The sequence below is a fragment of the Chlamydotis macqueenii genome, chromosome 11, assembly GCF_036417535.1.
Source record: "Chlamydotis macqueenii isolate bChlMac1 chromosome 11, bChlMac1.mat, whole genome shotgun sequence".
NCBI lineage: Eukaryota > Metazoa > Chordata > Aves > Otidiformes > Otididae > Chlamydotis > Chlamydotis macqueenii.
Window position 1 is genome coordinate 2,966,190 of NC_141566.1, and position 15,186 is coordinate 2,981,375.

The following is a 15,186-nucleotide window of genomic DNA, read 5'->3' on the forward strand; positions in this document are numbered from 1 at the left end:
AGCAGGCAAATTCCACCGGGAACTCATACTTTGAAATAAGGTAACTGGCGTGTGGGTGGATCACGGCATCCTTTTCAGAACTCTCTCATATGACCAATATTCTCCTTTTCTGAAGGAAGGACAGAACAGGATGTTCTATCTCGTCTCCGAATTATTGCCATGAAACTTTATTATGGCAGAGAAAGAGCAATACCAAGAAGATGAGCACAGAATTTTAGGTATATTCTAAATTGCTGAAAGAATAAAAGACCACAGCAGAGGGACAACACAGAAAGCTATTTAATGGTGGTATTACAGAAAACAAGAGCAGTAGAATGAGAATGGCTTAGGAAGTAGAAAACTGGAAGGAAACAAAAAATTACACAAGCAACAAATGTGCCATGGTATTATTTAAAATAATAAAAAGCAGAGAGCTCTATGCCTTGTTAAAGTTTAAATTAGACAACTGAAACTGATTTTACAAAAACCACTCAAGTTACACCAGGGTACATGAGGTCAGAATTGGACCCAAAGAACCTAATCTCTCACCATATCAACAAGTTAGCAGGTGGTCAAGACAGTCCAGCTGGAGAACGGGCTCAAATTTTCAGTGAGCTAATACTCACTAATCTTTCACTTCTGCAGACCTGGATTCAAAAACTTAAGATCATGAACTAAAATTAGGCTCTTGGTTTCACTCTAGTCCCCATTTGTGCACGGCACAAAACCACCATAAAAAGTGTCATGACTGGCGATCGCGCTGAGACAGGCCCAGCTCTGGAACGGCAGGAAATGTTGTAAGTTTGAACTGAAGCGCACTGGCACAGCTGTGTGTGGAATTTTATACTCTCTGCCCACATCACGCTTGCCAAAGCCAAATGTTTTTTCTCCTTGAGTTCTGCAAGCGCCACATTCATGCTGAAAAAATTAAAAAGAGAAAGGAAAGAAAAGAAATACAGAATGAATCATCGCAGTCACTGGAACCGACACCGTACTGATTCACACTCTGTACATCTGCAGCAAAAGCAGCGATATTGCATAGGGTATAAATTTGCACAGCTTATTTACAGCATCTAGGCTTGGGTTTGGTTATTTTGGGTTGGTTTTTTTTCTTTAACGTAGCTTCTTTTTGTCTTATAATAATGGTGCACATTGCTAAGCTGGGTCTATGACTTTTGAACTGGACTAAGTCAAAGTACTGTAAAACCAGTAGATTCTCCCACTCAAGTGACTGTCCCAGCTCAGCTGACTAGTGACCCAACCTGGAAACACGCTTGAATTTATTAACAGAAAATATTCACAGTTATCCATGACAGTTCAGTGGACGACCTCCAGCCACATAAAACACGGATGATCAGCCACGTCAACAAGGAAAAAAAAAAATCACATCCAACTCGTAAGCCCAATATAACATCACGGATTAATACAGGCAGTCATTTTCAATAGTTAAAATCTAAAAGAAGGGCTCTTGAACTGTGCCCTACGCCTCTAAAACCATTTAGTACTGAGACAGCTTTTTTGCAAGTTAAATGTCTTCCGTGCATCATGAAACTTCCAGCCAAAACGGGCAGTGAAAAAATAAGGTCTTCAGTAACACGTAAAGTAACACAAAAATGAGCACTCTCAGGCAGTTACGAGATCTTTAAGATAGCAATTAAGGAACACACAAGACTGAGTTAAAAGGAAATAAGAAGGAATGAACTCATACAGGAGCTTAACGAATTGTTCTGTTTTACAATTATCAGCCATAAATAACGTGACTCCACTGCATCGCAGAATTGAACGAGACTAGCCGACTGGAATCATATAAAGCAGGATCGTAACGGTTGCCAGCAAAAATACAAAAGCCAGATAACAGTAGCAGCAGTAGTTGCTGTTAATCCCAGGAAACAGGTTTTCTCCTTTTGCCAAAGCAGCCATTTTCCCCGAGAGCAATTCCCATTCCCAGGCCAAGGTGGTGCTCCGATATAGTAAGTAACAACCCCGAACTACCTGCTTCAACTCCACTCCTTCCAATGCATCCAAGCGGAGATAGAACCAAACCAATTTACTCTCCAAAGGAGGACTTTGACTTTCATGTGATGGAGTTCGTCCACATAGCTACCAAGTAAAAACGTGCACAGTCAAAACTAGCAGATTAAAAATTAAATGTTCTATGAGTTTACCAGCTTACTTACAGACTACATTTTCTAAGAAAGCACTGCTCCTCATCTGGACTGTATTTTCAGACAGTTTCTGTTAACTTCCAGACAAACATGAGAACCTATCAGCTAAGTTTTGGGTTCTCACTCACAGTTTTTTGGTCTTTGTATCATGAGAGGTTGTTTCCGTTTCAAACATCCCAGAACAGGTGTTCAAACATCAATAAGAAAACTGGAATTTCCCCTCCCATTAATGTATTAATGGGGCAGACTCACTGGCTATTTCTATGTCTTGAAGGCTCCATGCCTCTAGAAACTTCTGAGGAAGAGGAAAGCCTAAGGTGGACACCTAGGATTGCAAAGCAGAAAGACACCAGTTCTCTTTGTGTACCTACAAAAATGAAGGAAGAAGTAACTGGCCACAGAACTGAGATGTTTAAGCTATGCATTTGCAACGTGCACACTCTGTTTCCATTTAATTTTCTTCCTTAAGTCATACTCATAGAAGATCTGGAAATAAAAATACGCTTTCTGCAGATTGAGCAGGTTAGACAGCAAAACGTGATCTTCTGCGGCCCAAATCAGCACAGATAGCACTTCTTTTCAGAAACGTTTCCAAGTGAAAGGTCAAGAGATTTTTTGGATTCATCTGAAGATAAAACTTGCACAGATAAAAATGGACAACCCCATTCTGGAAAGTTCAGTTTTTATTTCAGGCTCACAGTTGCTAATGACCTTGTATTGATGCAATACATGAATACATAAAAGCGACAAAGCCTCCAAGCACAGAAGCCAAGGAGCTCTGCTGATATCCTACTTAGACAATATAATAAAAATTCCACATAACTCTCCAGAAAAAGCCCCCAATACACACAACACTGCCAAAGTGAAAAATCGGAGACCTCGATTTTAAAAAATATTTTCATTTTATGTGCCGGGAAACCCTTCCTGGTAGCAGCTCCCTCCTCAGCCACCTCGCTGCACAACAGCTTAGCTGAGCAGCTTTGGCTAATTCACACCATCCGACCCCAAATGCTTACACAGGTGTGAGCCGCTGAACCTGCCTCTTTTGTAGACAGCTGTGGCAGGAAAAAAAAAATTAAAAAAAAAAAAAATCCTCGGACTACAGACCAAAAGCAAAGTAGGGAAGAAAGGAAAAAATCAATTGACTTCTGCTACCAAGTAAAAACTTTACGGCTATTTTAAAAAGGTACCGCGCCACCAATTTGCTTTGCTATCACACCAGTTATTAGGCACGCTCCTGGCTTTAATAGCCATCTTCTGCTCCAACCACTTGGGTAATACAGAGAGGAACAGAGGGCAAGCAAAACTTGTTTAATTAGAAATGCTGTTTGCTAAGCATTCAGAGGAAGTTACAGAATTGTGTGTTTCACCATAATGATATTTAATCTAACGAAAATTTTCCTAAAATAGGATTTGTTTCCCGTACACGACACGAACATATTGTTCGTGCTAATTACAGCTGATTCACACAATAAAGCAGCTACCATAAAATTAAAACGCGGATATGGGAACAAGTTAGCACAGAGTAAACTAGGTTACAAACCTTTAGGGTACATCACCTGTGCTGCGGTAACGCCGTGTAAATGTTTTCATCCCATGGTAAACTAAAAGTAGCTGATCCTTATTCAAGGAGCTGTTGAAAGAATTTCTGCTCCTTTGCCAGCCAGTCCTCTGGCTTTGAACAGATGTGGTCAGAAAGTACACGAGACCAAGCCCTGGCAGGAACTACAACTCACGATACTACCATGAAGCAAGAAGCAAACACCAGCCCTACTTAAAATGTTGTAAACCCTATCACAGGCTTCAGCGAAAACACAATTTTGCCTGCTCTTTCTGGGTTTGTTTCTTAGAAACCACTTGTTCAATGCCTACAGAAGCGACCTGGCCATTAATCCAACATTTGTGCGGTTGCAACGCAACAGACATTTCAGAAAACTTCGGTCTGACAGAGTGCTTTAACTCAAATTGTTTCTTTACAAACATCTTGACATATGGAGAACATTATCCTGGCAGCTCATGACGACCCCTGGTCTATGTGACAGCGTTGTTACAACAGCAAGAAACACGTATGCAGTTAGAAAGGAAAGTGAAGAGCAGGTTGAGCGCGTACAGAGAGACACGGATAAAGTTTCCAGCACTCTCTAGGGAATTCTGACATACAATATAAACAATTATAATGAAAAAGAGTTATCTGAGTCTTCTTAGATATTAAATTTTTTTCCTCATATGCGTAACATTTTGGATAATGGCATTAGTACTTACTGGAATGAAGAATTACTTCTGTAAGCTGGGGACTGTGTCTAATATAACGAAATACAAAGTCTCTGGAACAAGCCTTCTGATAGCTCAACCAGAATATTATTACCTATTATTGATCCAAGAACTGAGCTGAAATTGGAAAATTTGAGTTCTTTCAGTTAGAATGGAAACTATTTGGACTTCCACAGCTACGATTCCAGATTTCAAAATAAGTTTAGGATACTCCCTTTATCTAGCAACAGTTAGAGTGCTATTATGCCTAGTGTCAGGGAATAGTGTCCTCTGAAACAAAACAATTTATCAACAAAAAATACAACCTCAAAAACCAATCACCTACAAATCATCTCCATCTGAGCCACACTATTAAAGCTTTTAATGCCTAAATATCTGGCATTTTAATGAAGGTATTACTCATAATAAAATACCAGCTCATTAATTCATTTTCAAAACTACCCAGATTTATTTTTAAATTCCAGAAATCCAGTTTGAAAACTGGTTCAAGTTTTGGATGGGCATAAGTCTCCAGACAATGCTTTTATCTGAAGCCAATTAGACAACTCACTTTTGGAACTTCTCTTCAGTGATATTAGATACTCCAGCCCAGTAACTCTTGCTGAACTAGTACCACACAGAGCAAAGATCTCATTATACATTGGGAGTTTCACCCTCAATAACGGTATTTAGCTGGCCACTTAACTAAAGGTGCTGGTACTGGTATCTCAAAACATTGCTTTTTGAGCTTCACTACTGTCTTCTCATTGAGCCTCCCAACAGGAGGAACCACAGGTCTGTCCCCAGCCTTTCACACTGCTGCATTTTAGGTGGACTTCACCATCTATCCAGACATTGTAACAAGCACTCTTTGGTCCTTTCTGGGGAAACTTTACTCATTATTCCACTTCTTCTCATGAAACCTCCAAGTTTCTCTTGCTTCTCCCATTTAGTTTCATAAAGGGAGATCTCCCACTGAAAGCCATCCCCATACACTTCAGCGTCCACCTACGACACCTTCGAGCACACTCATGTTCACTTGCCACGGCTCAGCCAGCTGGCAGTAGGCGGGTAAGCTCCAGTAAGTTAATTACATTCCTGATCCAAGAGAAGAAAGCTCTGTCTTTATCTTCTCTCTACATTGGGTTCATTGCTCGTACGACAAGCAATGACTCGATCAAATTTACTTCACTTACATGCGTCCAAAAACTATGTCTTTTGTGAACTATACCGTCGGGTCCCTGAGGAGTAAAAACAACACAGAGCTCCTCTCTCAGCTGTTCAGATTGAACACCATGTCCCCAGATCTGGCCAACAGCATCCCAGCAGCGCACAACTTCCTGCACTAGACTCCGCTTCACTCGATGGGAAAATTAATAATGGAGAAAAAAAAATAATTTTGTTTGGTTGGTTTTTTTAAGTGCTTGAGAAAGTGACCATCTCTTTAGCTGTTAGATCAATTATTTCTGTTAGGAATTAATTTGTGGATGCGTCCACAACTACAGTTTTCCAAAGCCCACACAAAAACAAATTACGTGGGGTGGGGGGGTTAAAGTTATAGTTCATTTTTTCAGATTATTTACAGTAGGGCTCAACAATTGAGAAACATGGATTGTACAACAACTACTGCAAAATGACAACCATTAACATGTCATTCTATAGAACATTTAGATACTATGAATATTTTCCAGCTGCAATCTGTCCAGGTTTTCTTTTATCCAGTGCTTCGTGTTTAGTCCAGGAACATTAACGATGAAAATCTAGACAGCGTTACATTGTGTGAACTGTTAGATGTACACTGATGGTACTTGATTTTATATTGCCTTTGGCTTAGTCAGTTCATAGAATTTAAATGATCTGAATTCTGGCTAGCATCTGCTGTCGAAAGAGTAAACAGTAAATCAAACTTAAGACTTCATTACAGAGTTGAAAGTCTGTTTTCCTACAGACCTGGTACACCACATGATGCAATCAAACACATTATTATCTGTCAAGCATCCAAAAATGAACTAAATGACTCATAAAAGCAATAAATAAGATATGGTCTCTGCCCCTGAAATACCTTATATCGTAAAATTAAAACAAGACCCCTAGGAAAGACCAAATCCCGGGGAACTCAGCTAGTTCTATAATGGAACGGAAGGACGCGGGTGACAGCACAACAAAGCGCACAGACACGCTCCTGCAAGGGCCTAGGAACGGAGCTTACGCTGCCCAGAGCTGCACTAGGCTGACAGTCCCTGGGCATGTTTTCTCCCCACAGAAAACGCGAGTTACCTCATTCACTAATTCTGTTTGGACGATTTCACACCATTCATGTCACCTTGGGCAGGAGATTCTAGTTTTTCCTCTAGATGAACGTACATCTGCTTCCCTACTTTTAGGGAAACACCCTACAAATCCATGAGGTTGCTGTAGAACGCTCCTGAGTTTCAGTGGGTCTTTCAGATTTGTTAGATAGCAATCAATAGCTATTTCCAGCAAATCAGTGCTAATATCTCCTTGACTACCAGTTGTTCACACACAAGTAACTCAATACAGTCAAACTTCAAAAGCTTTAACTGTAAAGCAAGAAAAAAAAAAAATCCTAGTTCTGTGCAGCAATAAAGAAAAAAAATCATAACTGCAGAGCATACTCAGCAGGCATCCCTATGATTTACAATACAGCCTAATAAAATAATGCCTCATGGAGAAAGGGGAAGAATCTCCCTCTATCCCACCATGCCTGGCTTGCGCGACAGGCAGCAGCTGCTACCGAGATAATTCGCAGAAGGCAGAGTATATTTCAAGACAGCACTTAAACATCCAAACCCTGCTGTACATGTACACAGCCATACACACATTAAAATAAATGTACGAAATAATTACAGAAGTCTCCATTATACTTACTGCTTACGTTTTGCAACTAGGCACTAAGCGTTTTTTATTTCAAACATAAGACGGATTTATTTTTTAGTAGGAAGGTCTAGTAATCATAACACAAACAATGCTTTCGCATTCTGTTAATTCAGACTTGCTAAAATTAATGACATTTAAATGTAGAGGTATTTGGACAACAGCAGGCACAAAGCTCCAAACTTCTGCTTTGCTTGTAACAGCCAAGGAGTACCACGGTGACTCCAGACTGACCCTGCTGCTAGTGACTTTTCTCTTGATAAATCAGGCCTTCAGCACCCTCTGCTACTAGCTGTATTTTTTGCAATTTTGTTTTCAAGTACCTGTACTCCATGACTAGGCTCAGTGGTCCAAATAGACGGGCTGGAGCAGCTGATATCATAAAAGCAGTCACATAAAATGTAATAAATAACAAATATTCCCTTACGTTAGCACACAAGTGAAGTACATTCACTGGCCCTTAGCAGGACTATCCTCAAACCCTCCAAAGAGCACCCGATTCACGCTCCCTCTTGGATCATTTCAAAAGAACCTAATCCTTTTACTACTTCATGCCTTGAATACAGTAAAGCTCTTTGCAGTTTACCAAAGGTTTGCTCTCAAGTTCGCGTGGTTCAGAGCTGAGACCTATTTTCCCTCACGGAAAAGCAAACGTACACTGAACTGTAGCTACTCTGATATCCTATCGACAGAGCATTAGCAAGCAGGGAGAAACAGCAAGGACTTGTCACCTCACAACGAACTGGCAGTGTGGGGCAGGGAGGAGGAGGCTCTCCCTGCCTTCTCAAATGCAAGTCTACTTCGGTGTTGTCATCTGCCAGAACCCAGTACAGAAGGCAACAAATACTCAGCAACAGCAATGAGCAAATCTTCAGCCAAGAGATAAACCCACACACAAACAGCATGCAAAAGATTTCAAACATGTATAGATACATATATGTGTGTACATACTGATAAAAGCCTTTGAGTCTCGTATTTAAAAGCATCCATGGTTTATTACCATCAAACGAGGTGTCAAAAAGCACAGATCTTGGTTGGCTAAACTTGAGAGCAACACTAAGTGCCCATAGACTCTGCCTGCCTTGAGAAATCAGTTCCTGCTGTGAAATAACAGACTTTAGCACATTCTGTAGAATGACATCACCCGAAGTGGCCTGCCAAAAATGTTACTTTTACATTTCTTCAACAAGAAGATTTCCTTTCACCACTCTTCTTTAATTTTTTTTTTCAGTTAGTCAATCGTTCAAAATATGAAAGTTCTAAGTATTTCCAGGCCTACAGATTAGCAGCTTTTAACACAAGCAAGTGACTACGCCTTTTAAAAACGTTGCATATATATGTATCTGTTTGCCTGGTTCTTTGTAGTAGACTTGTATTTGCAACCATGCAGAGCTAAAATAATACCAGGTGATGTAATTACCATACTGAAATGATTTTTTCCTTTTGATTTATCACTATCTCACTGAAAAAGCTGTTTAAAGCTTACTGGATGTCAGTTACAAGTAATGCATTCAACCCTTCCAAACAAACAAAAAAGTCACTAAGTTAGTTGCAGAAATTAAGGTTCTTCCACTAAAATACTCAAGATAAGGTCTTCACTTTCTCACTTCTGATGAGGGTTTTGCATCTTACCTTTGCAGAAGCCACAGCTGAAGGATGCTGAAGTTTTTTTCTTTGGCACTCACGCTCAGGTGTTGCTATTTTCTCCATCAGTACATTGTATGAATCAACAGCCGGTTCCTCAATGCAGAAATTGTCTCTTCATTACTAGGTTTGAACCTAAATAAAATAATTCAGTATTAGTTAATGATGTAAAGGCTGGGACACTTTCCCTTTTGAAAACCTCAGAAGGATTAAAAAAAAGAAAAAATTAAAAAAAAAAAAGAGAGTGTTCAAGGTAGGAGCGAGTTAAGAGTTCTATATACAACCTAACGCTATTTCTTTGTGGTATGAAAATGTTTAAGCATCTCTTTTTTCCTCTCATTTTCAAGCAAATGAATAAAAATACTACCGAAATCCAGATCTTTTTGGACAGGAGCTGAACTAGCCACAGTCCTAAATCTGAAGCACTCGGTACGGTCCAGGAGATAAAGCAGCCTCAGCAAACAATCCAGTGCTACCCAGGGGAGAGACGAGACAGCCCAATGCCATATTCTAGTGTTTGAATCTAACGCTGCAATGTCTTAAACATCACCAAAACTGTCATACTCCTAATGAATATTTAATAAATAGCGTACATGTGTGCAATATCTTTTAAAGACAGAACTCTGGAGGAAACAATATACTTTGGTTATTTGTCTCAGTGCTTCCACAGCGATTTTTAATACAGACTGATTACATTAGGAAAAAGTAGAGCAGAGGATGAATGCAACTGTTTTGATTTGCTTGTACAGGAGCTCCTATCTAATCTTCTCCAAGAACATATGTTGCAGTGCTCCTGTAAGAAATATTTTAAAAGGTTAATTTTTTAAAATTCATTTATTGTTAGAGAGTCTAGGCAATAGTAAATTAAGAACCTCAATTTGCACTGAATTAATTTGTTATCTATGACTATTTTTTAATGTAAACCTTGAGAAACTTCCACAGGTAATTTGGGTTTGAGTAAATGAAGGAGAACCAGGTTTCAAGAGTCTAATTTTGTTACCTGCAGCTCTTCCTTCCTTATGTCATCCAATTGCAGTTACTTTCATGATGCTTTCTATTGCTTGTCTTCAGATGACTGAGAAAAGGCTGATACTATGAAACTGTGAATGGAGTCTTACATCGGCATAAAATGAACTCTTATTTGTTCTATTAGCTCAGCAATTCCAGGCTACAGAGGATCAATTTAGATTAAGTATGTTTATACAATGGAAGGTATTTTTAAAATACAGAGGAAAAAACCAACACATGGGCCTATTGCACAGAGAATGGGAGATTTCAGTCATTCTGTATATGATACAATATTCAGTACAATTACAGTTGCTTCTGAAGATAAAACAAATTCCTTGCATTTACAGGGGCTTTACTTGCAGATTGTAGTCCTCTTTCTACATCGCAGCAAGGTAAGATTAAAGACAAACTTTATAAAGCACCATTCTGTGGTATTAACTGTAGAAAAAAAAAAAAAAAAAAAAAAAGGAACTTTTCCCTTCAGTGCTTGTCAAGGCTGCTGTAAGAACTCCAGTGCTAAATGCTCAAGTTACACGTAATCCTCCAGCTGCGAGGCGACAATTAGCACCAGAATCTCTAGAAAAGCTTTCAGCTCTCAACAGGTGCCTCACCATTGTGTTCAGGTTTAAATCAAAATCTGGCAGAGGGAACGTCCCACCTCCTGCCACCCTCTGAAACAACTCCTCTTACAGCCCCTATCAGAACAGCTCCACTCTCATTTTCTCCAAAAAGACCAAACATGACTTTCACTCTTTTGTTTGAGTGCTTTTTTCCCCCATTATCCTTCTTAAGTATCTGAGCGATCTGAAGGCAGGAAGTGGAATTTATTTGTTGTGTATTAAGAGTCTGCTACTCCTCTCCTGACTGGTGAGAACAGGAGCAAATCCTTAGAGAGCCATATAATTATATTGACAAAAATCAGAAAGTTTTTCCTTTCCTCTAGACAGTTTCAAAAATGACCATCCAGAAAAGCCTCAGAAGTATGTCGGTCTGTAACGTTAATATTGTATCTGTATTAAAGTGCGAATTGCAGATCTGTATCATCTCTGTAACATCCTGCATTGTAAAGCTTCCTTCCCTATGAAAACCCGCAGGCATTCTTCAGATTAAAGCTTGTTTCTGTCACGTCTTCGCAAGGCAGGAATGGCAAAGTGCTGCTTATAATTCCAACTTCATCAGTAAATATAAACAGTTAGAACACTACTCAGAATTTTTTTTCTGTTTTCCAGTGTTGAGGCACACTCTACCCAGAAGGAATATTTATTAGGAAGAATTCCCTCCTTACTAGCCAAACTTTTCTGATCCAGTAACAGAAGACCAGATCGGAGAAGAAAATCAATGTCACTAATAGTTTGCCATTGGAAGGAATAAGCTTGAAAAAAGTATATTGAAAAAAGTTTATTCATATGACTGCAGCAAATCTAGTCAGTAGAATTCATAAGGTAGAGTTCTACTAAGTCGCAGAATTGAACTTTTTCTCATTAAAAATCAAAACAAAAATTCAAAGTCTCAGATTTTCATATATCAAAATCGACTCCAATGAAAATGCCCTAAACACTTAAGTTTACACAGCATATTCTCTTTCATTAGTGCAACTACTATCACTTTGAAGAGGAAAGCCTAGAATCTTTTATTCTGGAACCAGAATGATAACGGAATTTTTAATTTTTTGTCTCCACATCATTTTAAAGCTAGTAAATTCATTGAAACGTCTCTCCTCCTACATCATCTTTCAATATCCACAAAGCAGCAAATTTGTACTGAAAACAAAGTCTTCACCTAAATGTTTCCAACCCGCTTTCCCAGAGCTGTTTAGTGAACAGCTTGACGTGGTTGAGGATGACACGAAGAGCTTGCCCTGCCCACTTACTTCATTAGGCAGGTAATCAGCAGAACACACGCAAAGCCAAAAAGACAGAATTTTGACTCCCAGCCACCCTAGATTTCATGCCAATTACAGAGATTAGTGGACAGCGTGAAGTCATCAGTATGTTATATATCTCACTGGAAAATATTCATCTTTTTTAGGGATTCACACTGACCATAGCAAACACCCTATATCAAAAGATTAATTTCACTCTGCTGAATTATTTTGTTATCAACAGCTTAAGATTCACTAGAAGCCTTAAATACAAGCCAAGACTTAACTGTCCTAGTTTTTGAGTAACGGTAATAAAAAGACAGGTCTCTGATCCAAATTATTTACAATTTAAGCAAGACTCAAAATAGCAAGGAAACACTGAACAAGTATTGATCACTATGAACAGAAGTTAAGTAAGCAGAAGCCCCTTGGCGTGGACTTTTTGTACAAGTGAGTTAGATTTATTTTGGGGAGCTTCTAAGGAGCCTCTCCAAAGCATGAGGGAAGCAGAAGTGAGAACATAACAATAATTTAGCTGGAAATGCATTGCACAAGTGACAGAGTCATGTCTCAGCACTGAAAAAGGGGCAAAATAATAAGCAAAAGACATTCAAAATTAAGACATCAGAAAGAAAACGGAAGAAATCAGGAAAAAAGAAGAAATCCAGAAGCACCTATACAGGGAAAAAAAGTGGACAAAGGAGAAAAGGAAGCTGAAGGAGTGAACTGGAAACGGAGCAAGGATTGCTGGACTTAGAGGTGCAACTCTGCTAGTTTGCCGCAGTTCAGCTGTTCTGCTGAAGAAAGAGCAGAAGCGATGGATGCAGCCTAGTGTGGGATAATCCTAAAGTCAGAGAATAGATGCTTTGAGTTTAATCCAACGGCAGAGTTCTGGCAAACATGCTGCCTTTATAGAGGCAAATACATCAACTGTAATTTTTTAGCACTGTGCTGCCCTTTAATTTCTTACACCCTGAAGCGTACACTTGTACCCCTTTTGCTTACCTCTAAAAAGTGGATCACTTAGAACAGCCCAGCCTTTCTATATGAAGCCAACTAACAGCTCTTGCCTCCTGGAATTTTCTTTTGAGATGTACTGCTATTTTCCACTTGTTCTGCCCATTTTCTTCTTAATCAAACACACATTGAAGTGTCTTCCTAGGAAGGCAGAGCCATACCAGCAGGAACCAACCTGGTGAGCTTATCCCCAGGAATCCCAAATTATCCCAGGTCCAGAAAGCCTCCTCTCTCCCACATTCAAGCTTCTCCTGCCACACCCACCAGCTCTCCTCTGATACCTCCACGCGTTTCCCCATTAACTCAGTAAAAGCCCACCGCTAATTGCATTTTTCCCTCCCTCCCTCAGCTGAGGGTTGTACTCACACACCTCGGGCCTCCGCTCCCAGCTCTCCCCAGCAAAGCCACACTGCCAGGCCTCTCCACAGCATTCAGCTGGAGGCAATATCTACACCTCTCCCCCACCAAACCCAATCAGGCCTTCACACCAATTAAGCTTATTGACACCAGATTTTATACATTCCTTTGCTTTCTTAAAGTGAACAAACCTTTGAATGTGCAAACACGGCACAAAGGTCCTGAAAGGTAAAGCCATCAGCTCTGGCCCAGCAGCCCACTCCCTTTGAAGCCGAAAGAGAAACGGATGTTGCAACAAGGCTGTAAAAAAAGGAGAAAGCATTAATTTTACACCTGTGGTTGCTTTCATCCCCTGGCAGCTGAGGGACACGGAGGTGAGGAGTGCAGAAGGCTTGGGAACCTGCGTTCGAAGGCCGCTGCGGGTAGGAGAGGGACAGCAAACGCAGAGGAGGGTGAAGACATCTCCCCCTCGCTCCAGGGCCCCACTGGCTGGCGGGGGCGGGAAGGGAAAATCCCCCCAGAGTGGGCTAAAAGGGGAGCCTGGGCTCCTCCCCATCACCACATATGAAGGAGCTGAGAGGCAAGGCTGCTGCTTCCTGTGCCTCCAGTTTCCATTTTGCAGGTGCTGCTGATACCCGGCTGTGGCTAAGCTCTTCCGTAAGCGCGGAACGGCTGGCGGTCGTTCTGATCAGGGAGGCATTTCCCAAGGCCAGCGTCTTGTACAAATGCACTTATTCTCTAGATTGCACAGGAGTGAGCTGCTGTGCATACACTGCAGCAAGCCGTTACCTGCAGACCTGGTTTTCGGTTGTTTTGGTTTTGTTTGTTTGTTTTTACAACCGCTGAACCTATATGAACCCTGCTGACGTGAATGGGTGCAGAAACCCAGCACCCCTGAACGCGGGAGCACACGCAAAACTCAGCCAGCTCCTCGTGAGTTACAAAGCAGATGTTCCCTGGCAGCGTCCCTCCATAGAAGCGATGCCTTTGGGATCAGACCGATCTTGCATCGGTGGCACATCTTGTGAACGCGCCACGTTTCTGCCCACCTCCAGCACGCGGAGGAAATTCATCTGGCGGCGAGCGTCGGAAATGGTCTGCATGCAGCGTGTCAAACAGGCTTCCAGTATTGCTTCACCAAGACATAAATTTCAATCTTGTTTGTTCAGAAATGACTACTGCCTGGTGTTGCCAAGAAAACCCAACTCTCTGAAACATACAAGCTCTAATTATTTATTAAGATTTTTTTGGCTCCTCTCAAGCTTTGTATTTTGTTTTCATTTATCAGATTGAGCACTGGTTGGCTGTATACTGAACTAGACTATGACCCCTGATTCACTCTTCCACCAATTCTCTTCATATCTCTTAATTGTCTTGAAATAGCCAGACTGCTGCACGGTAATTAATGTTACTGTGCACTTAGATACTGGAAATCCTAAAGCGATTAGATTTCTGGAGGGCTGAACGGACCAGGATCTGCAGATGGTATGCGGAGGTCTGAGCAGAGAAGTTTAAACCGTGAACCGCTGACTTCAAAACCTTGGGTCTACCTTGCTGTTCCGCCTCTGTCTTTCCCTTCGCAGTACAAGGAAAATCTCTCTCTTTATTCGCCTGCCTCCCAAGTTAGGGGCATAAATCTTGAATGTGATGTAAGTGCTAGTGCTGTAATTAGCAGGAAAGACTTTCCCCATTCATCTCAACATATTCAAAAACACAGATGCCCATCACTTTAAAAAGACCAATCAAAATTTAAAAACATATATTCTAGATAGAATATTTTTAAAACAAAAAGTATTCAAGATGAAATTGTCTTGACAGTGCCTGCCGTGGAAAGGCACAGGCCAGCTCATTTTGTTTAAAAAATTTAAACTGAAAGCTTGTAGGACTGGCTTTTGTATTTTTCTGTTATTAAAAAAAAAAAAATCTGTTGTAAACAAAGAGATAAAAAAAGAGTTTTCTTAGTGCTGGTAAATTAGGATGTCATTTGTAATGACCCTAAGGGGGAATCTT

The 15,186-nt window shown here is 40.5% G+C and overlaps 1 long non-coding RNA gene across 1 annotated transcript; it reads right to left on the reverse strand.

Annotated features, from left to right (window-relative positions):
* Positions 1-324: 324 nt before the first annotated feature.
* On the reverse strand, positions 325-13,478 carry LOC147599359 (uncharacterized). Its single transcript, XR_015259728.1, has 3 exons — positions 13,368-13,478; positions 8,922-9,068; positions 325-897 (listed from the first exon to the last, which is right to left on the reverse strand). It is a non-coding gene; the product is annotated as an uncharacterized LOC147599359 (long non-coding RNA).
* Positions 13,479-15,186: the final 1,708 nt, after the last annotated feature.